We start from the raw sequence: 23,576 nt of genomic DNA on the forward strand, positions 1-23,576 counted from the left end.
CAGGCGCCGCTAGAAAAAGTATTCTGCAGGCTAACTTAACTGGAGTAAGAATAGATGGAAGCCAGTTTGTGGATGTAATGAGGACACATTTGTGGGAACCTGAAAATCATACTGGATCTATCTAGAAGTGTTGTGAATAGGTTGTAAAAAAGCTGTGTAAAGTGTCATGCAAATTTTATTATTATTGGCTTTTTTAAAAGAGTTTTTTAAAATTTTTTTTATTGAGGGAGAAAGAGAGAGAGAGAAAGAGAGAGAGAGAGAGAGAGAGAGAGAGAGAGAGAGAGAGAGAATGAATCCCAAGCAGGCTCCATGCTGTCAGTACAGAGACTGATGTGGGCCTCAATCTCACAAACCATGAGGTCATAACGCGAGCTGAAATCAAGAGTCAGACACTTAACCAACTGAGCCACCCAGGCACCCCTCCGGTCTTTTAACCATAGAAAATATATGGAATGTGGTGGTATGGATAATTTTAATCTATCAGGTAGAACAGTTAATAGTGAAAAATAAGTCATAATGTGAATGTGTCTTGGAAAAGATCAATATAATAGTGTTCATGAAATATGAGAGCCTTCAGAATCCCTGAGTCCTGGCAAGAAATGCTTTGATTATTTTTTAATTTTTCTTTTGAAGAAGAGGAAATGAAAGAAATAAAGAAATAAAGTCCAAATATTTCAGATAATTAATTTTTTCTATGAAAAACAGCAATTATTTTAATGTGGTATTTGTGATAACACTATTTTTTATTGATTCGCACAGCATGAGCAATCTTTTAAGAAGTATGATAAGCAACAAAGGATAACTGTATAACAAGCAGTCACTTCTATTTTGCATACAGGATGAATAAAAGTAGCATTAATAAAGCACTACAGGGAATACATATCAGATGGTTTCAGCAATGTATTATTGATTTTATGTTTTAAACAATAAGCATTGAGAAATGCATTCCTCTGAGTGTAAGAATGAGAGATATTAACAAGTTTACATAATCTACTACTGGTAATCCTGTTGCAACCCATTGGAGATTGACTATATGAAAATGGAACATTTCCGAAAAATTCACTGTATAATTTAGCAGTTATCACTGAGTCACTTACAATTTCCAAGAGCACAGGGGCGCCTGGGTGGCGCAGTCGGTTAAGCGTCCGACTTCAGCCAGGTCACGATCTCGCGGTCCGTGAGTTCGAGCCCCGCGTCGGGCTCTGGGCTGATGACTCAGAGCCTGGAGCCTGTTTCCGATTCTGTGTCTCCCTCTCTCTCTCTGCCCCTCCCCTGTTCATGCTCTGTCTCTCTCTGTCCCAAAAATGAATAAACGTTGAAAAAAAAATTAAAAAAAAAAAAAAACAATTTCCAAGAGCACAAATCTGTGCATGTGGCATTGTCTTGAAGGAAGGTATTTCATTCAGGCATTCTGTGCAGGACAATTTAATCAGCCTGGTGTTCAATATAGGACCAGAATATTTTAATGGCAGTTGACTTTATGGAAGAAACTCTAGATAAATAGTCCCTGTGTAAACTAAAGGCTTATTTTACTTGTAACTTATATATCAATATTTTAAACAAATGTAAAGAATGTACCCATCCTATGGATTTAATTATGTAGCATTTACTGAGGGAAAAAATTAAGTGTTTTGATATTTAGATCTCAGTAAACACAATATAATATACTGGTAAAAAGCATAGATTCAAACACCAGATTGCCTTAGTTTGGAGCCCATTGCTGCTACCTGATAATTGTGTAATCTTAAATAAACTTTTCAACCTTCCTATGCCTTAATTTCATTATTCGAAACCCTAGAACTAGAGTTATTGAAAGAATTAAAGGAAATAAATTGTTTAGAATACAGTGCCTAAGAGAAAGGGAGTGCTTAGTATTTGTTAGCAGTCGTTTTTATTGTACCATAGCTCTTATTATTATTACTACTACTTTCATTCTTTTTTTCCCTGGAGCATTGGTGAACATCTTGCATCAAGTGTAATTAAGGAATCCTCTTTCTCTCTGAATTCTCTTCCTTCTTTGCCACCTTCTGCACTATCCTTGGAGCTCTGGGAACCCAGGTACCGATCCATGTGTTTTTCTTGGGGAGCTCCATCATCTCTCTCTCTCTCCGATCCTTCATTTCGCTTTAGTAGGATAACAGTTTGTGTGTCATCAGATTTGTAAATGAATGGGATTTAAGTAGCTAAAACTATGATTGCCACAAAGATTTTTTTTTTTATATTTTATATTTAAAACACTGAAAGGTAATATGCAATTCTCTGTACAATAGGAGAAACTGAAGAGTGTCAAGTATAAGAATTCTTATTTTACCAGCCACATTATTAGAAAGAACAAGCAAACCTTATCTTTGGTGCATTAAAGGAAAGGTCACTGAGCAGCTTTTCATTTTCTTCATTGCATTTTCCTTTTGGTGCAAGTGTCAGTTCCAGGCAAGAGCCTATCATTTGTTCTTGCTTTGTTTTTTTTTTTTTTTTTTTCTCTTTCAAGATACTTAGGAATCTAAAAATATCATTTTTTTCCCACTTGGTTATTTCTCAAAAAAGCCACCCTTCTACCCTTTTACCCTTCTACCTTTCTTTATATCCTGTGGACATATTTTTGCTATGTGACTTTTTAGTTGTAGTTGTTCATTTGGAAAAGGGTTAATATCAATTCTTGACCCTGTGAAATAGGGGTGAGATAAAAAGCTATGTGCTTTGATATGAGACACAGTAAAGTCAACTGAGGGAAGCCAAGGAAATCCAGTCTGGGGTACTTGCAAACCTATCAGCTTGCAAACAGCTAATCACATTATAAATGATGTATATGTTTAAATTTCCACAGTAATTTGTTTATATGAAGAATTCTTATAAGTTGAACAGAATCTTTTTAAACCTTCAGTGAAATTCCATAATGTATAGATGAAACACACTTTGTACAAAAATCATATAGTTTAAAAAAATTAAACAAAATATTTTTAAAATAATATTTCTTAAAAAAAGACCAAATCTGTATGAAGGAGATGACATTTTTAGTATCTATTGATGTTTATTAACTGTATCGTGAAGTGAAAAACTGAGATGAAAATTATCAGCAACACCTTTCTCCAGCATTTCTGAGTTTAAGTTAAAATGACATTGCGAAAATGGTGTGGCCACAGTCCTACCTAGAATTAAAATTTAAGGCACTTTTTTAGTACATTCTAAAGATTTTTTAAATGTTTGTTCATCTCTCAGAGAGAGAGAGAGAGAGAGAGAGACAGAGCATGAGTGGGAAAGGGGCAGAGAGGGAGAAGGAGACATAGAATCTGAAGCAGGCTCTAGGCCTGAGCCTGACGTGGGACTCGAACCCAGAACTGTGAGATCATGACCTCAGCCAAAGTCGGAGGTTTAACCAACTGAGCCATTGAGGCACCCCTAGTATACTCTACTTATTTAGTCTTAAAAAAAAAAAACAAAAAAACACACACCACTTTCACTTATTTATTTATTTTTAATTGTGGCAAGAACATGAGATCTACCCTCTTAATAAACTTTCGAGTACATAATACAGTATTGTTAACTGCAGGCACGATGTCGTACAGCAAATCTCTATAACTTACGTTGCATAACTGAAACTTCATATGTGTAAAACACCAGCTCCTCAGTTGCCCCCAGCCCTGGGCAACCACCATTGCACTGTTTTGATGAGGTTGATTATTTTAGAAACCTTATAAGTAGAATCATATAGTATTTGTCCTTCTATGACTGGCCTATTTCACTTTGCATACAATCCTCTAGGCTCGTCCATATTGTGGCATATCACAGAATTTTCTTCTGTTTATCACTGAATAATACTCGCTTGTACATATATACCACATTTTGAGGTTCTTTTATTCATTGATGGACATTTATGTTGTTTTTCTAGGTTGGTTGCTATGATTGATATTGCAGTAAACATTGAAATGTGGCTACCTCTTTGAGATCCTGATTTCAATTCTTTTGGATATATATCCAGAAGTGGAATTGCTGGATCATATGGAATTATTTTAAATTATTAAAACAGTACAATATTGGCATAAAAACAGACTGAAATATATGAAAAGGTGCTCAGAGTTACTAATCATTAGGAAAATGCCAAATCACAACCACAATCCGATACCACCTCAGATCTGTTAGGATGCCTGTTATTTAAAAAATAAAATAAAATAAATAACAAGTGTTGGTAAGAATGTGAAGAAAGGGAACTTTTGTACACTGTTGGTGGGAATGTAAAATGGCGTAGCTGCTATGGAAAACAGTATGGAGTTTCCTCAAAAATGTAAAAATAGAAATGTACTTGTTTATTCTTGATAGCACCAAATATTAATTTCTAAGTTCCCAGTGTTGCTCTGATATATTACTTATGCTTCTAAACTTAAATCTGCTGTTAATAACATTTATAGACATAAAAGCAAATACAGATATACATCCATTTCTAAAATATAGTAAGCTTGAAGCAAAAATTACTATAAATCTATAAATAATTTAAAATCAGCATTTTGGACAGATTGTTTTAGTGGAAACTCTTATAGCACTTCACTTTTAGTTAGGGAAGTTTGATTTTTTTGTTGTTGTTTGCTTGTTTTAATAGAAAGAATGAGAAAGGTGTTGCAGAAGGAAATAAAGTAGCATTTTAGAAAATATAGCAAGGTTATTGCTAATGTTAGAGCGTAGTGTAAAAAGGCCTTAAGTGGTGAAATCAGAAGAAATAGATTTTAAAAAGTTAAGCCGGTGGCAGGCAGTATAGTGTATGAAAACAGTATTCAGCCTTTGGTCTATTATTTTAGTTTTACAGGGGGAAAAAAAAAGAATGGGTGGAAAATCAACTTCCTACTTGGTTTGCCAACACAGGCAGCAGGAGAATTGGAGCAGTACCTCCTTCCACCAGGTGGGGGGCGGAAGATTAGTTCCCCATTTGTTCCTGCCAACACCACTGGTCAGTCAGAGAGAGACCAGTGATGTTGGCTGGAACAAATGGGGAGCTAATCTTCTGTTTGGGTGAAGGGGGTGTAGGGTGGAAGACCAACGAATTTGGTGTGGAAGTGTTGGAAGATCAACACTTTGAATGTAAATTTCTACTGGTCATTCAGATGAGTGTCCATCTCCATGAAAAAAGTACATGTTCAGCCCCACAGCAACCATGAAGGAAAGGGTTCTGTTGGTATTTGGCTATAGTACGGTGGGTATTTCCAAAAGTGGTTTTCTGTTCTGTTAGGTCTCTTCAGGAAACAATCTTTGCTTGTAGGTTTTTTGCTTGTTTGTTTGTTTTTGTCCTTGCCTGTTGGAGGTTCTGGGTTGGAATCCTCTCCAGCACTCTGGAGACGATCAGGAAACCCAAGGGACCCACCGCCATGTTACTCCTCAAGTTCCACGGTCCCTAGACAATCCACATTCTTGTTTCTGCCTTTCAGAGTCTTATACTTGCTTGTTGTGGTACATCCAGGGGATTTTAATTGCAGTGGGTATAACCCTGAAGAAAAGGGGCCACTCCACTGGGGTTATAGTGTAACTGCACATTGTTCTTTTTTGTTACATTCATCTTAGTGCAGGAATTTTTTCTATTCTCACAAGCTCCTTTAGAAATGCACATTTTTAAACTGCTTTTCCATTTGTGTCGTAATGTCTTCTGAATACGCACCTAAGAATCATGGATAATGGACAAAGCACTACCTATAGCGAAAGATCCTTACTCTCTTTTCTTCTGTAGGGGGCAGTTTTACAGATTACACTGTAATGATTCAGAGAGAATAAGGGACATGGCCAGTATCATGTACATTTAAAGTGACTGATCCTTAATTTTTAACCAGGCCTCTGAAATTCGGAAACAGTTTTTGTTTTGTTTTTCTTTTGTTTTCCTCGACTGTATAGTCTTCCTTGAATGAAATCACTTTTCATTTCATTGCTAATCTACCATGAGTTCTTCACATAAGCATCTGTTTCAGCCATACTTTTATGTCTAGTGCTTAGCACCTACTAAGCATTTAATAGAGTTTGTTTGCTAAATAAGTGCTAACTGGAGCCCCTTTAAAATTGTTTTAAAAAAAGGAAGCAAAAGCTCTTAAAGACATTGAAGAGTACACTGAAAAATAGAAATCAAGAGGAGATAATTGTTTGTAAAGGATTTTTTTTTTTCATATGAAAAAGAAGGAAAACTTAGAGGCTCTTACACAGAAAAGAAAAATATTTGAAATAAATGTAAAGTAAGGGCAACTTAACCTGAGACTAGAACATGAAGGGAATTATTAAATCATCTTCTTTCAGCTTTATCTGCAGAGTCATCAATTAAATATGCCAGATGAAGAGTTTGTGATGGAGAGCGCTTGCTGGATCAAACCCAAGAATGAAAGGTAAGCTGACAATTTATGACAAATGTTTATCAAGTGTTTTTCAACTTAAAGGAAAAGGAAAAAAAACAACACCTACATATGTCCAGATTGCCAAAAGGTTTGTTTTCCACATAAACAGATATATAAGAGAAAAAGAAGTGTTTGATATCCATGAAAGTTTTTTTTTTTTAACTTTTGTTTAATGAGTAGAATATAAGTACACTTGAAACTCTCAAAACTTCTGTTAGCAGCTGAGGAAGAAACAGCGTAGCCTTAATTTTCTTTGACTTTCCCACAAACAGTGTAGAAAACAAAATACTAAAACATTATTCAAGTGCAGCTTCATCTAAAAACTACTTCCTAAAAGAGATGGGGGTGGGAATGATGATATAAACATGAGTTCTTAAAAGAATAATGAATATTTTATGTATCTAGACAGCTACTCACTTCTAGAAAATTCAGTCATGATCAGCCGAGCAAGAAAACTGCATAAATAACCAAAGCCTAATACTTAATGTCTCTTGATCTTCAGAATATTTAATTTGGTGAAAATGAAATTGCCTTGAAGTTATTTTATAAATTTTACATATGTTTATAAAATAAATATGTTCATATTTATTTTAATTTATAACATGTATATTCCATTTATTTACAAATGTATGTATCTGAATATTTAAAGTAAGTATAATTATAGTAGGGATCCTAGTTAGACAAGATATAATGTCTGTTTAGACTGGTGTGGAAATTGGTAACACCACTTTTTCCAAGTAATTAGTTGAAACCATACTTTCTGTGGGGCCCGAGACACTCACTCAGGAGAGGAATGCCTTAAACTACAGCCACAATAAAGATCCTTGCAGAAAGAAGCTTATCCAAGGACTGGGAGAAGGCAGAAATCAAGGGAGGACAGGTTGCTGAAAAGAAACTAGTGATCAGAGCCTAGTTAAAGTAAGAGATACAGTTTTCACTATAAAGAGAAGAAGGAAAAATGATTATTAGAGCCAGGAGTCCCGCTTGGTAAACAGAGTCTGAAAGTCAGAATGAACTGGGTGTTCATGCCAGTATGTTAACAGGTCCTTGAACTTAAACGTTAGCTCCTCTAGTATTATGCTTTTCACGTAAAAGGAGAGTTACACTTGCCTCGGATTGCTTGTTTTTTACTATAGCTTTTTGTTTTCTCTTCTGTCCTTTTAAGGAAAGGGGTGGGGGCAGGTATAATGATAGATATGGTCTGAAACAACTTTCACAGTATCTGCCCACAATACACTAGTTTATTCATTTCGCTGGAACGGAGAACCCTGGTTATTTCATATTTGAGTACTATCATTTTAAAAGGAGTCATCAATACTAAATCACGGACATTTTTTAGAGTCATAAGTAGTATTGTCTTGCTTAGTTTGCAATTGTTCAAGTTTGACTTCTGACAAATAAGTAAACTACAGGATCAAAGTTTCCTGGCAATGTAGTTACAGTTGTCATTATTTGTAATATTCCATAATAATGACACATCAAATATTCTGCTTATGTTTTTCAATTTTATGTATTATAAAGCAGCATTTCCTAAAACAACAAATCTTTTTAACCATTAAACTTATAATTAGATGACAAACTTGTCAATTTTAAAATGAAAATATATTTTGCTAAAAAGGACTTTTTTAGGGCACTTTAGATTCATATCAGTTTCCATATATTCTTGAAAGTATAGCATCAATGGAATACATCTTAAATTGGAAATGTTTTTCAGATTTTGGAAACACTTTGAATTTAACTTTCCACTGGTCATTCAGATGAGTGTCCATTTCCGTGAAAAAAGTACATGTTTCATTCTGCCAAAGTTGGTAGTTGTGAAGCTGAAATCTTCTTTAATTTTTTTTAATGTGTATTTATTTTTGAGAGAGAGAGAGAGTGCAGGGGGAGGGCAGAGAGAACAGGAGACACAGAATCCAAAGCAGGCTCCAGGTTCTGAACTGTCAGCACAGAACCCTACACTGGGCTGGAACCCACAAGCTGTGAGGTCATGACCTGAGCTGAAGTCTGGCACTTAACCGACTGAGCCACCCAGGCGCCCCTGAACGTTTTTTTTTATTATTTAAATACAGCTGTGCCTTTGGTATCTTGCAGTGAAGGTAGCTAGATTTATAGCAGCTAGTTTGATTAGACAAAATGTTTTGGTAAGGCAAAGACTGTGATTCAATGAAAGTTGCTTCAGAAGTGGATGAGGAACACCCTACAAAATAGTTTTCATTAAAATTATGTGAAAACTGATAATATTTAAATTGTTGATTTGTGCAGACTAATTAATTGTGCTCAAAAAGCCTATTAATCACCTATAAGTATTCTTTCCAACACACACGCCTATTGATAAAATGAAAGAGAGCAAAGGAATAAAAATGGTGATATTAATGGAGTAAAAATCTGAATCCAAAAAGTCTAAAGAGGAACAAGTGAGTAATCTATTACTCTATTCTCACTCAGGGCCAGAAAAATGTGCTGCAACCCAACATGTTTGAATCATGGACAGCTGATATTTTGGCATCATATTTAAATGTAAACAGGTTTTTTTTTTTTTTAAATTTCCAATATAATTAGAATGTTTAGCACTAATGAATTTTGAAATTATGTTAAGTGACAAAAAACATCTTATTTCCTTAAAGTTATGTACTCTAGGGGCGTCTGGGTGGCTCAGTAGGTTAAGAGCTGGATTCCTGATATCAGCTCAGGTCTTGATCTCAGGGTTGTGAGTTCAAGCCCTGTGCTGGGCTCCACACTAAACGTGAAGACTACTTAAAAGAAAAAAAAGAAAAAAGGCAGGTACTCTAACAGGAACATAGGGTGTTCTGGGAGTCAAATCCGAGTCATTTGGCATTTGTATCTATAGAATATATGGTCTGCTTGAGGCATTTCAGTCATCCTCTTCAAGTGATAGGTAGCAATTGTTAACTTTAAATAAATGACACATAAGAAATGTCTTATACTTAATATTGTATATATAAGAGATGTATTTCAGTTGATTGGTGGGCTAACATAAATTTAGGAAAAATGTTAAAAGGTGAACAGTTTTATTGTCTCTAACGTTCTTTGGAGCACAAAAATTCCATAGTTCTATGATAATCCACCTGGACCATAAAATACGGGTTTCTGACATTGTAGTCATACCTGTCATTATTCACGTCCTGCCACAACTTTAAAGCTCAGATAATCCGATATGTAACAGTGTTGGCAAAAAAAAATAGAGTGCCTCTTTTCCTTCCTTTATTCACTGAGATCATTCTAGAATATACAATTGTTTGGCAACACAAGTGATAAAAACCAGACATATTGAGAGAGCTATTGGTATGGATAAATCTTATCTTGTTTTCCTCCCTAAACTTGGCAGCTACTTTTGACATCTCTCAAGTTAATCCATCAAGGTTAGAGAACAAATCATGGCATATTCAAACACTAAATCTTAATTGATGAGGAATAGCATTGGGTTCCATGTCTTTTTGGAATAAACCACAACATACGGAGAGAGGTTTCTGTGTTGGCGTTTTGTCTTATTTCATACAGCAGTCTGGAAGAACTGTTTATCTGTTCCAAATTAGAAATCAGCCCCTTTTTTTCTTTCTTTTTTAATCATAGAGAGATTTCACATTTCCAAAGATAAGCAAATGAACAAGGAATTAGGTTTGATCCAACAAAATGAACTTATTTAATAATAGAATTAAGTGAGCCAATAATATATAGCTAGACAGTAATAAAGGGATTTACTGTGGGGAGTGGTTTAGTGGTTATAGGAGCCCCTGAGGAAGTTACTCTTCAAAAATTGAAAATGTGAGGAAACAAGAAGAGAAACAATATAGCAACTACCAGCAAAATTAAGTTTCTCTCCCTCTTAGTATAAAAGGGAGGTCTTGGTAATGTGCATGAAGGGTCAACTGGTGGCCGTAAGACATGGCGACCTGACCAAGTCAGATGTGGTTAGAAATTCTCGGCCATTTCTAACAATCAATGCAGATAGGAAACATGGACTGCTAGATACGTAACCAAGATCTCATAGGTCCAAAAAAGGGAATAAAATCCAACCTAAATTTCCCTACAATTTAACAGTATCTATAATTTAGGCAGTCTTGGCATAGGTGATATATAATATTTTCTCTTATAAATGAAACTTACCAGTGTAACTTTGTGGTAAGTATGCCTGCTGTATTTTAGAACTTCCCAAGACTGCTTGGAAATGCACATTCTTCAATGATACCTTATGTGGATGAATGAAATTTCCATAAACAGGTATGCCACAAAAACAACTTTGAGATTCAGAGGCTGACTGAGAAAAAAAATGTCATTTTCCCTCTTTTCGTGAAGCTTGGTTTTGTTCAGTTTGCTGTACACTGGGTGGTTTAAACAGCAAACATTTATTTCCCACAGTTGTGAAGGCCAGGAAGTCCAAGATCAAGGCTCTGGCAGATTCCATGTCTGAGGAGATGAGTTCCTGGCTCATAAATTATTGTCTTTTTGCTGTGTCCTCTCATGGTGGATGGAGCAAGGGAGCTTTCTGGGTTCTCTCTTATAAAAGCACTAATCTCATTCATGAGGACGCCACTCTCATGACCTAATCAAGTCCTAGAGGTCTTGCCTCCTAATACCATCCCACTGGGGATTTGGATTTAACACACGAATTTTGGGGTACACAAATAGCCCCCAAAATTGAGAAGTCTTACTTTAACCAACTTTTCAACACTGCGTATCTGCAAAACCACTCTTGAAACCTCTAAATTATTTATATATACGTATATATAACATTTATTTTCCAGAAATTTGGTACATACCCGCTATCCAGATCTCTGGAAGTCACAAGTGTTTTTAAATGCCACTAATTCAAATTTACCACATCCTAAAGTTCCAACCTTAACCATTGAATCATGAGGCTTGGACAGGTCTTTCTTTGTTTTCCGGTGCATTCTGTATTCACATAAGATTTTCCCCCAAAGGTTAACAAACCTGGGAGTGAACTCAGACAAGCCTTGGTTGTACTCATCCTGAGGATTCAGCAATTTCTTTACAATAGTAGGTTGGAACTTGGAAATGTAAGTTATGTGGTTACCTCTGTTAAAATTCCATGTACTGATTGATTTAAAACCTGGAATACTTTAGGAGAAAATTTTCTCTCTGTGTTTGGACAAATCTCCTCTAGGAAAGATGTAATTTAAATCAAATCATTTCAAATCATGATGGAAACCACTAGTCAGGAAGACTCATAATCAATGCTTATGTGAAAAAATGAGTATGTGTATCTTGACACAACTTCAGTGTAGTTTCCTCATAGCTCAGATGTAGATGTTTTGTATTAGGAGGTACACACATTGTAAGGCAGTGTATTGTTTGCATGCATTAGAAAACCATGCCTATGATACATCCATTCATCTCTTAGTGCTTATGTGATACCAACATATTGCCTTTACCTAATGATTATATTTTTTTACTATTTATTTCCTGTCACACATCCTGGGGTAATGGAAACTTGCATTATCACTATTCTCTTTATGCAGCTGTAAGGTAATAAATATTTGTTGATTGAGACTCATCTTTTTATTTTCTGTGTAATAGCAAGTACCTAGCACTGAAACTATTACCACATCAGTAATTTTTTGACTTCTATTTGTGATTTTTTGATACATAACTATTTCTCTCAAAAATAATGTATCTGAGATCAGAATGTAGTGTTTTTGCTCAGTGCTGTGTCTCTTGTCCCTAGCATGGTTCTCATCACACAATTGTTAATAGATAGTTACTGAACAAATGAATAGTTTGAATGAATAAATATATTCCCATATCTCCTTTTCTTCATAACTGTCTGTCTAAAAAGAAATGGCATAAAAATGTTTTGGTATAATTATAGAGCAACTTTTAGCATTTAATGGTTCTAGTGTTAGTTAAACTACATGCTAAGCTTCTATGAAAAGAGATCTGGAAACAGTGACTTTATAAGACAATGTTTATTTTTCATTTACCTGTCAATATGGATATGATTGTTCTGTGGTGACAAGGTTTGCTCTTCTCTATGGTGTCACTTAGGGACTGGATCTTATTAATATCTCTACTTGATAACTTTTCAAAAATATAAAACATCAGACATTCCATCAAATGGTTCTTTAAATATGCTATTAGCCAGTATGAATGAGTGCTTTATGGGTACTGGCCTCTTTGAAAGTTTTTACTTAACTTTTGTTTCAAATTTCTTTGTCAAATTTTACAAACTGAATTAATTAATATATAGCTTCCAATTGAGACAATCTTTCCTTAGTCTACAAAGGTAGATGAACTATGGATAGTAAGATTATACTTAAGCAATATGTACATACCCATATATGACATGATATATAAGAAGCATTTTTTTGAAAGTTTTTTAATGTTTATTTATTTTTTGAGAGAGAGAGAGAGAGGAGAGAGAGAGAGAGTGCTCACGAGCAGGGGAAGGGCAGAGAGAGAGGCAGACACAGAATCTGAAGCAGGATCCAGGCTCTGAGCTGTCAGCACAGAGCCTGATGCAGGGCTTGAACTCACAAACCATGAGATCATGACCTGAGCTGAAGTCGGATGCCTAACCGACTGAGCCACCCAGGTGCCCCTACAAGAGACATTTTTGAGCAAAATGTTGACAGTGATTATCTCTGGAGGTTGAACTTATAGGAGACATTACCTGTGAACATTATACATTTCAGTGAACTTGAACTTTAAGAACTTCATATGACTTGTAATCAGAAAAAAATATTTTAAAGAGGATAAAATTTTTAGGCAATAGTTCTTTATGAGGATGCATATTTTAACCATTTGTGACAGAGTAAAGGAATTGTGCCAAAACACAAAAATCCCAAATTTTTTGACATTAAAATTTTACCTTTGAAAAATCCCTCAAAACATATGAAAATAATAGCAAAGCCCTCATCTTTCAGGAGGCCAGGATGTAATTAATATTTCCAAAGATAGTAAGGTAAAACATGATAACTTTAAACTTTCGAATCTCAAAGAGTAATTACCATAAATATGAAACCTATTTTGGAGCTACTATTTGAAAAGAATGAACTATTTAATGAAACCGTAGCCAAACATGTGCCAGTTTTTTACAAACCTGATGCAAAAATGATCCCCAAATTTAATCTGAGAAGAACTATGCAAAATTTAATTTCATCTATATGAGAGTCAGTTTAATCAAGCTTGGCCCTTTGTTTATTCAGCATAGCCTTCACAGTAATGTTCCATGAAATTCCACAATATTGCATACTTGTTTGGCCCAACTAATCATAACAGTCAGCACAAAAGCTTGCCTTTCCTAAAAAGTTTCTCAAAAACTTTTCAAATAAGTGTCATATGGACAGAGAGAGAGAGAGAGAGAGAGAGAGACATAGAGAGACATAGATAAAAAGATTTGACAATAAGGATATTGAACAAAGATTAGTAATGAAACTGATATAAAAAACTCAATAGTATTTGAGAAATTTTTGCCACTTCACCTGGAAGACACGTTGTGCTTACAAATTCAGTTCAATCAATGAGTATTTGCACTTCAGTTGAAGTCAAATATCAACTCATATGGCTTAAATCTTACTTCTGGAGTTTTACCTAGATGAAATATTGAGACTTGTTGGAATAACAATAAAAATATATATGTTTACTTCTGAATAACATTGCAAATATTCTAAGGTTTTCTCACTTATAAAATGTAAACCTAAAATTTTTTATAACATTTATTTTTGTTGTCATGACAAACCTGTGAGGGAAGCTATCTCCATTACACAGATGAAGAAACTTGTCCACAGTCCTGCTGCCAGAATACAGATGGGATTTGAACCCAGGCAGCAGTTGGCTCCACCATCCCAATCACTAAGCTACCTCGTAATAAAGCTACTATGGACCTGAGTTACTTGTAATATACTAGAATCTCTTCTCTTAGACATCCCTCCAAAATTTGAGTAGTGGTGTGTGTGCGATGTTAGCTATTTGCTTAGTATAGATCTAATCACCACTACATTTTCCTCCTCCAAATTATTCAATATTTTGAAGTTCCTATTAATCACTTCTTATATTTCTTCATAGTTTAATGACCCAAATGTGTATCCTTGGACACTAGTTTTTAGTTCACTTCTTTAAAAAATTTTTTTTTAACGTTTTATTCATTTTTGAGAGACAGAGAGAGACAGAGCATGAGTGCGGAAGGGGCAGAGAGAGAGGGAGACAGAACCTGAGGCAGGCTCCAGGCTCTGAGCTGTCAGCACAAGCCCAACGCGGGGCTCAAACTCACAAACTGCGAGATCATGACCTGAGCCGAAGTCGGACGCTCAAACCAGGCGGCCGTTAGTTCACCTCTTTTGATGATTTACTTTTGAGTCTTCATTATTCTACAAGTCCTCTTCTATTCCTTTCTTTTCTTTACAATTAGTTTGTTGAAGAATCCAAGCTATTTGACTTTTTTAGAGTTTTTCAAAGTCTAGATTTTGATGATTGCATGTTCTCCTCTCCTCTGTATTTCCTGCCAATGTGAAGATGAATTCAGAATCAAAGTCTCTTGGATCTAATCACTGGCAAATCTAGATGATGTTGTGTTCTTTCACCAGGAGGCACATCCTGTCTGGTTGTCTCACTCTTTATGATGTTAGCATCTGTTGCTGCTTAATATCTAGATCGTGTATTTAGAGTGAGCTGGAAAAATGGCAGTATTTTAAGCTTATAATTTATTTTCAATTATTAGATGGAATGGTTCTAGAAAGAGATATTTTTCTTTTTCCAATAGTTCATTTTCCAGTGGTACAGTTGATCTAGTAAAGACAACATATTTTCCCTTTAATTATAAGTCCTAAAAACCATAAATTGTTCACCACAAAAATGAACAATTATATTTCCCACCCCTCTATAGTATCATGATAAAGTCATTGGTTTAAACACAGTTAATCAGTTTTGTATTATTATCTTTCTGATATGCTTTTGCTTCCTGTAGGTATGCTATTTTGCTACTTATTCTCTTTCTCCTTATACTAACATTTTATGGGTTTTGAGCCATAATCCTTTCCCATTGCTCATTGTTATGTGAAATCAATTTTTATGGATGTTTAAAAGGAAGCCACTTCAGGATAGCTTTTCTAACTTAACAGAGCTTTTTCTTTTGTTGTTTTTATGTAGTTTTCAAAAATATGGTGATTTGATTTCTGAGATTCCCTAGCTCTGGTCTGCTCCTTCACTTTCCTCTTTAAAGTCTCTTTTCTTTCCTTCTGTATTGTCTGATGTACCCATTTATTTAAGTTTATTTATTTTGAGAGAGAGAGAGAGAGGGAGAAGGAGAGAGAAAGAGAACAAGAGCTGGGGAGGGGAAGAGAGAGAAGGAGAGAGAGAATTCCAAGTAGGCTTCATGTTGTCAGTGCAATCTCATGAACTGTAAGATCATGACCTGAGCCAGAATCAAGAGTCAGACACTTAACCAACTGAGCCACTCAGGTGCCCCTGTTGTACTTATTTAAAAATTTTTATTCTCATTAAATTCTTCTAAATGTGGAGCCATGTTCTGGGCAGAAATTTTTGCTGGTCTGTGTCAAAAGTTTATGCTAAGAGCCTGCTCTAGTCTCTTTAGACCTAACTTAGAACCCTTACACCCACCTGCTAATGAATTGCATAAAATTCCTTTCAACTATTGCTCTAAAATTGACACACAATGTCTTCCTGTTGGCTCTTAAGTAGTAGTTTTAATTCTTGTTTTTTTGAAAGTATTTATTATGTTTATTATGTATTATTGTTTGGTCTCTAACATTCACTTTCTAAGATATATGGTTTAGTTTATTTTCTTTTTATTTTATTAATGATACTTTATTCAAGTGTCTTAATTTTTTTCTTTACAGTATGTCATAAATATCAGCAAATCTATTTTGCATTTGAATACACAACTTAAAAAGAATTGCTGGTCGCTCATTTCTTTTCTGTTAATAAAACCCTCAGGCAGAAATTCCAAGTACATCCAGAGAAGGTATTTAAAGTCTTTATCACATTAGCACCCTAACTTTCAATAGTGAGCTTGAATAATTATTTGTTGAATAAATATTTGAAATATATTTGTTGCTATATGTTTAGAAGCATACTGACAATTCACTTCAATAATCCTCATCAATTGAATGACTTATTAAAGTTACAGAACATATATAATTAAATGACAAACTATAAAACAGTTCAAAATAAAATATTCCATGAAATATAATTATAACTTAAAGTAACTAACTCATTTCCTCTACAGTGTATACATAATGCACTAAGTAATACAAAATTATACTTTTTATGTTGGTAACATCTGTTTTTAAAATTTCAGTTGTGTGTAGTCTGCTTTCATATAGTATGTAGAGAAAAGAAAAGAACATTGCTATGAATCTAACAAGAGAAAAAGGAGAAACTACAAAACCATAATTTTTCATAAACTCATGAGAGATAGGTTGCAGAGTAAACAAGCAGTCTTAACTCTAAAGAAAGACAGACTTCTCCAAGAGGGGATGGACAGTCAGCTCTGACTCACTTTTGGTAGAGTTTAGGAAGAGATTCTGAGTGTCATACAGGAATGTAAGAATTCAGGTAAAATTATTGGTGAAGTGTTCAAGACTGAGTGGAAGTGGTAGTTAGAATATAGAAACGCTGGGAAAAACAGACACAGAGAGTTTTAAATAACTTTAAAAAATATTGAATGTCTAAAGCAAAAATGGTAATAATGTGGGCTTATAGAATACATAAAACTAAAATGTCTGTCAGCAATAGCATAAAATAAGAGAAGAATTAGAAGTACACCATTTTAAGCATGTTTCTTCATTTTATACTTGATGTGATATAATATCATTTGAAGTTAGACTAATTAAATATAAATACTGTAAATACAAGGGTAATTGAAAATAAAAAGAATAGTTATAAAAATTGGCCATTACTAGAGATAGCATGATATCATAAAATAAACTAAGTTAATCCCAAAGCAGGCATATAAGTGGACAAAAAGAATAAAGAAAAAATAAACTGTATAGAAAACAAATACTGTGATTATAGATTTATATCATGTTACATCAAAAGTTGCATTAAATATAAATGACATAAACATAACAGTTAAACAATAGGGATTGCCAGAATGGATTGAAAAAACAAGATTCAGGTTATACTCCCCACCCCAACCACCACAAAAGCAACTTTAAATATAAAGCTATAAATACACAGAAACTAAAAGATTGGAAAAAGGTATATCTTGAAGCACTAATTAACAGAAAATTATAATAACTATATTAGTTATTTATTCTAAATTTATTATTAGTCAAAATAGACTTCAGAAGAAACAATATTATCAGGAATTAAAAAAGACAGAGATTACACAGAATGAAAAGTTCACTCTTTCAAGAAGATACAACAATTCTAAATATGTATGTCTCTAACTGTAGAGTTTCAAAATTCCTTAAGCAAAAAGTGGTAGAACTAAAAGAAGAAATAGACATATCCACAATTTTAGTTGAATGTTTTAACACTTCCTTTTTTGTAATGATAGAATATGAAAACAGAAAATGTACAAGATCTATAAAGACAATGCAAACTATCAAATTGACCTAACTGCAACTTATAAAACAATTCAACCATCAACAGAATACACTGTATTTTTAAGTACACATGGAACACTCATTCACCGAGACCAAAACTTAACATAGTTAAAAGAATCGGAATTATAGAGCATGTTTTATGACCTCATATAAATTTAACTAGACATCAATATCAGAAAGACAGCCAGAAAGTACACAAATATTTTGAAATTATGTCTGATGCTTATAAGTGACCCATGGGTCAAAGCAAAAGTCACATTAGAAATGAGAAAGCATGTTGAATTAAAAGAAGACAAAACATATCAAAATTTATGGCATAAAGATAAAGCAATATTTAGAGGATTTTTACAGCATTAAATGCTTATATGACAAAGGAAGACATCTTAAATAAATTTATAATTTTAAGAAATAAAAATAGAAAAGGAACTTAAACCTAAATAAAGCATAAATAAGGTAATAATAATGATAAGAACTAAGAGCAGAGATCAATGAAAATGAGTACAAAAAAAATAGAGCAAGACAAAGTAATCAAAGTTGATTCTTTAAAAATATCAAACAAATATGTAACCCCAAGCCAGACTTGTAAAGAAACAGAGACACACATTTCCAACATACAGAACAAAGAGTATATATGTCATTATCAACCCTTATGATATTAAAGGGTTAATTTGGCAATATTATAAATAATTCCAAATCAAAAAATTCAATATCTTACACATAACTGATAAATTTATTGGAAAAAATTAATTATTGAAGTTCATCTAGAATAATCTATTAAATAATTGAATTTTGTAAACAGTTTACTAAAAACAATCACAAAACACAAAGCCCCCAAAACCTAAAATCAAAACCAAACAAAAATCAGGCCCAGATAGCTTCAGTGATGTTCTTGCAAATATTCAAGGAACAGATTATACTAGTTCTACACAAAGTCTTCCAGAAAATATCATAAGTTGAAGCACTTCCTAACTTACTTTATGTGGTCATTATTGCTCTTATACCAAAATCGTACAAAGGAATAACAAGAAAATAAATCTACAGAGTAATATCCCTTGTGAACATAGAAGCAAATTTTCCCAACAAGGTACTCACAACTTTAAAGCATCAATAAATGAAATGGATAATACATTAGCACTGAGTGGTGATCTTAGGAATGTAAGTTTAACTTAGTATTCAGAAGTCAAACACATAGAAGCATAGGTAAGTAATATAGTTCACCATTTCAACAAATGAAATGAGAAAAAAAGAGGATCAACTTAATAGATGTAAACAAAAATTGGAAAAATTCAATATCCATTCATTATTAACATTATTAGCAAACTAGGAAGAGAAAACAGTTTCTCCAACCTTTCAAAACAAAATAATAAAAACAGAAGACTACAGCTAACCTCTTAGGTCATTGTGGTAGATTGGAATGGAAGACTTACACTGATCTCGCATTACTTACTCAACACCATAATAGGGATTTTAGGCTTCATGGTATGTTAAGAAAAAGAAAGAAATAGGCACCTGCATGACTCAGTCAGATGAGCATCTGACTCTTGATTTTAGCTTGTCTTGATCCTAGGCTCATGGGATCAAGCCCCCCTTTGGGCTTTTTGCTGAGCGTGGAACCTGCTTAAGATTCTCACTCTCTCTCCCTCTGCCCCTCTTCCTTGCTCATGCTCTTTCTCTCTAAAATAAAAAAAAAAAAAAGAAAGGAAGGAAGGAAAGAAGGAAGGAAGGGAGGGAGGGAGAAAGGAAGAGGCACACAGATTAGAAAAGGAGAAATAAAAACTGTTCATTAATGTCATGAGTCTTTACAAAGTAAATCCCAAAATTTCTATAAAAAACCCAACGTAGAAATTAATTTTGGGTATTTTTAGAATTAATAGTTAGAAATTAAATTTTAAAAAATATAATGTTAGAAATAGCATAGAAAAGGAGAGATACTAAAGTAGAAGTCTAAAAGACATGTGCCCAATAGGCTGGAAACTAGAAAATTCTGATGAAAGCAATTAAAGAAGATCTAAATAAATGAAGAAATAATGCCACATTTATGGATTGGAGGACTCAATATTATTAATATGTCAATTACTCCCAAATTAATCCTAGAAAGATATATGTATATGTCTATGTACATATGTATGTATATATGTATGCATGTATTTATGTATATACATATTTATAGTTTGTAGAATTGACAAACTGATTCTAAAATATTCTGGAAAAACAAATGAATTAGAAAAGTCAAAAATTAAAAAAAAAGAGGATTCTCCATACCTATTTTCAAAAATCAATATAGGGCACCTGGGTGGCGCAGTCGGTTAAGCGTCCGACTTCAGCCAGGTCACGATCTCGCGGTCCGTGAGTTCGAGCCCCGCGTCGGGCTCTGGGCTGATGGCTCAGAGCCTGGAGCCTGTTTCCGATTCTGTGTCTCCCTCTCTCTCTGCCCCTCGCCCGTTCATGCTCTGTCTCTCTCTGTCCCAAAAATAAATAAACGTTGAAAAAAAAAATAAAAAAAAAATCAATATAAAGCTTCAACAGTGAAGTCTGTGGTGAGACACATTGGATATATTCCATAGTATAACTTGTTGATGGAATTACTTACCAAACATATCAGCTAGAATAGATTCCAACCAAAAATCAAGGGCTATACTAATTTATTTGTCTTTTCTCTTTTCTTTCCTTCCTTCATTCCTTTCCTCCCTTGACTCTTTTTTATAATTTGTATTTAATCAAAATGAGTTTTTAGAATTATTCCAGACCATGGTTTGGAATTAGAAAAACATGGGATTGATGCCCGATTTCTTCACCCTGGCTGTTTTTCTTTGCAGGTTACTTAAACATTTCAAACTTTATTGTCTTTCAATTCTGAACTGTAAGTATCAACATCAGCCCTATGAGTTCTGTATATGCATATGGAGAAATGATTAGAATTTTTTGTTTTTATTAAAATGATAATTTATTTTGATCATCATAAAATATGTTTATACAATTCAGTTTACAATAAAAACCTAAACAAAACAAAATACACGCAAGTAAGGCCGAGGCTACTTGCATAGTAAATAAAAATATTTGAATCTCCAATTTAAGGTCAGAAATAACTTCTGCTCTCCATCCCATCCTGCCAATGATGTTTTTCCCTGATTGGTAGAGTTTTTCGATGAAGCTATAATTCCTCACCATAGCAGAGTGTGTATATGTATATGTATATGTATATGTATATGTATATGTATATGTATGTATATGTATATGTAGAGACATATTTTTGCAATGGGTGGGCTTTAGCTGAGACGTCCCCACTATACCTGTTCTCTTATTTTTTTCTCTAATAAGTAAGCTGAGGAAAAATAACATTACTGCTGCATATTTACATATTTCAAGCTGTTCTTCAAAAATTCTTCGGCTAGTGGTTCTAAAATTATTCATCGGTTGCATTCACACAAGCCACACATTTCTCTTGTACAATTTCCTTAGTATTGTAGAAGTATGCCAGTTTTAGTATGATTACCATGATATTTAGTCTGATATTAAAATCCACATATCACCGGTTAACGCTCTGATTCCTCCATTACTCATTCCCCACATAATCTAGCCTGTTTCACTGACACTCACATTTTTTTCACTTTACAAAGCTTTGTTCCTCTTCTCACTTAATAGAAAGCTATCATTGAATTTCATATTCTAGCTTGAAACCTACCTCTTCGAGTTCTCAATAAACAACTTTTTTTTTGTTTACTTTCTTGTTTGAAAAAGCTTATTTTGTAAATATTTTAAGGTTGTGAAAAGTTGCCATTTGCCTCTTTGGTTTGACTGTAAACAGCATGATGGATGAAACTGGGTTTTCTAGCTGTTTTCTTGTTTGTTTTTTGTTTTGTTTTGTTTACTTTCCCAAAGTTTAAAATATTTAGCATACAATTTGTGTTCAATAAATCTTAAGAGAGTCACTGATAAATTGATGTAAGCTTTCAGTCACTAAGAAATCAATGACTACATTTTAGAAAACATTTCTGTGGAACACCTATTCATCCATCATGCTTATTTTTCTCTTGGTAGTGCAAATTGTAAATGTTTTTCTACTATTAGCATACATACCTGCACAGTATCCCTCATGAGTTTCCTTTGCTACAGTCTTTTCCCCAAATCTGTCATTATGCTTGCATTGTGCATTTTAATGCATAATGGAAAGCCTGCATGCATTGTGAACAGTGGCATAATGTATTCTTCAGGGTGATAAGTTATGTTTCATGTAATGTCGGTTCCTCTCTCTGAATTTACTCTGTTCTCAGTAGATGTGTTTCAAATTAATAGAGCATTAGTCCCTAATCAAGGAAGTATTTAGGAATACATTTTTAATTAAAATGAACTATGGGGAGGAATAAATAGTGTTAGGGTTTTTGTGTTAATTTGACATAATACATTACTCATGTATCTTTTTGCATTATTAAAGATTAGTGTTGCTGGTGCTGCTGTAAATGCAATATAAAAATGAAGGCAAATGGAAAGAAGCAGAATTCATAGGACATGCTTTTAAAAAGCTCAAAATCACAGAGACAGTGATGTAAACCAATTCGTAGCATATATACTTGTAAGGATCTAAAGCAATTACAAAATCAAGCCACCGACTTGCTTACAAGTAAAGAACACTAGAAGTCAGAGACACTGCCTGTTTGTAATTAGAGACTACGTGATCTCTCTTTGTAGCATCATCCTCTTTGTCATCAGGAAGTTCTTTTACAAGACAGCTTTGATGAACAATAATGTCAGTCTTTTTGTTTGCTTGTTAAAATATATTCATTTATAGGTCTCCAAAAAAATCTACTTCGCATTTTAATCATGAAATATAAAAGCCCCTCAAGTTCTAGCCCTAAGGATTTCACAGTTAACTTTTAGACATCAGCAAAAATTCAGAAGATGTGAAAAACAAACAAAAGACTCAAATCTGCCAGATACTGTGAAAAGACACCATCTTATATTCTTGCAAGACATGCGAATTAATAGTAAAGATAGTATACATTTTCTGTAATTGGAGTCTGTGGTCTTTTTTAATCTTAAGACTAGAGAAAGAAAATACTTGCTCGACATGAAAATATTATCGGAATTGAGATTGTTCCCTTGACACTGATTTTTTTAAGAAGAAAACTATGTGGAATTTGCAACCCACATATGCTAGGGCATGAGTGACGACTTCTTTAGCAACCATTTCCAGGCTGTACAGAGGGCTGCTTATGGCATGACATGGTGCTCAACAATTGGAAATTTACTTTCAGAAAGAAAGAGATCCCTTTTCCCAAAGATGTAAAACCTCTCTCTTCTCTGTAGCAGTCCATAGAGAGTCTTTGATGAAGCTCAGATCCAGAAGTCAAAAAAGGACGAAGAACTACTGCCCCAGAAGGATAATGTGCTCAGCATGCTCCACTTAGAAGTTCAAAAAAATCAAAGCCAAGATTAATAAGGAAAGAGTAAGACCTACTGGTGATAAGTTCCATAGGCCTTAAAGCAAAAATGGGACAGCCCTGAACAGACCAGTCAGAAGAGGATACAATTGGAAACAAATTATTTTCTGATTCACATTGAGTAAGGGGTTATCATCAAGGCCTGTGTGTAGGATGCAAAGACACATGATAAAATCTATTATATAATTCATTTTACGCAAATGAATATAATACGCCATTTAGATTCTCATTACAGA

General features: G+C 34.0%; 1 long non-coding RNA gene across 1 annotated transcript in view; it reads left to right on the forward strand.

Annotated features, from left to right (window-relative positions):
• Window positions 1-6,251: 6,251 nt before the first annotated feature.
• Window positions 6,252-23,576, forward strand: part of LOC121036120 (uncharacterized) — a 221,704-nt gene continuing 204,379 nt past the window's right edge. The window contains exon 1 of the long non-coding RNA XR_005793249.1: window positions 6,252-6,347. This is a non-coding gene — a long non-coding RNA (uncharacterized LOC121036120). The remainder of the gene's footprint in view (window positions 6,348-23,576) is intronic.

Source organism: Herpailurus yagouaroundi, unplaced genomic scaffold, assembly GCF_014898765.1.
Source record: "Herpailurus yagouaroundi ecotype Mexico unplaced genomic scaffold, PumYag 162, whole genome shotgun sequence".
NCBI lineage: Eukaryota > Metazoa > Chordata > Mammalia > Carnivora > Felidae > Herpailurus > Herpailurus yagouaroundi.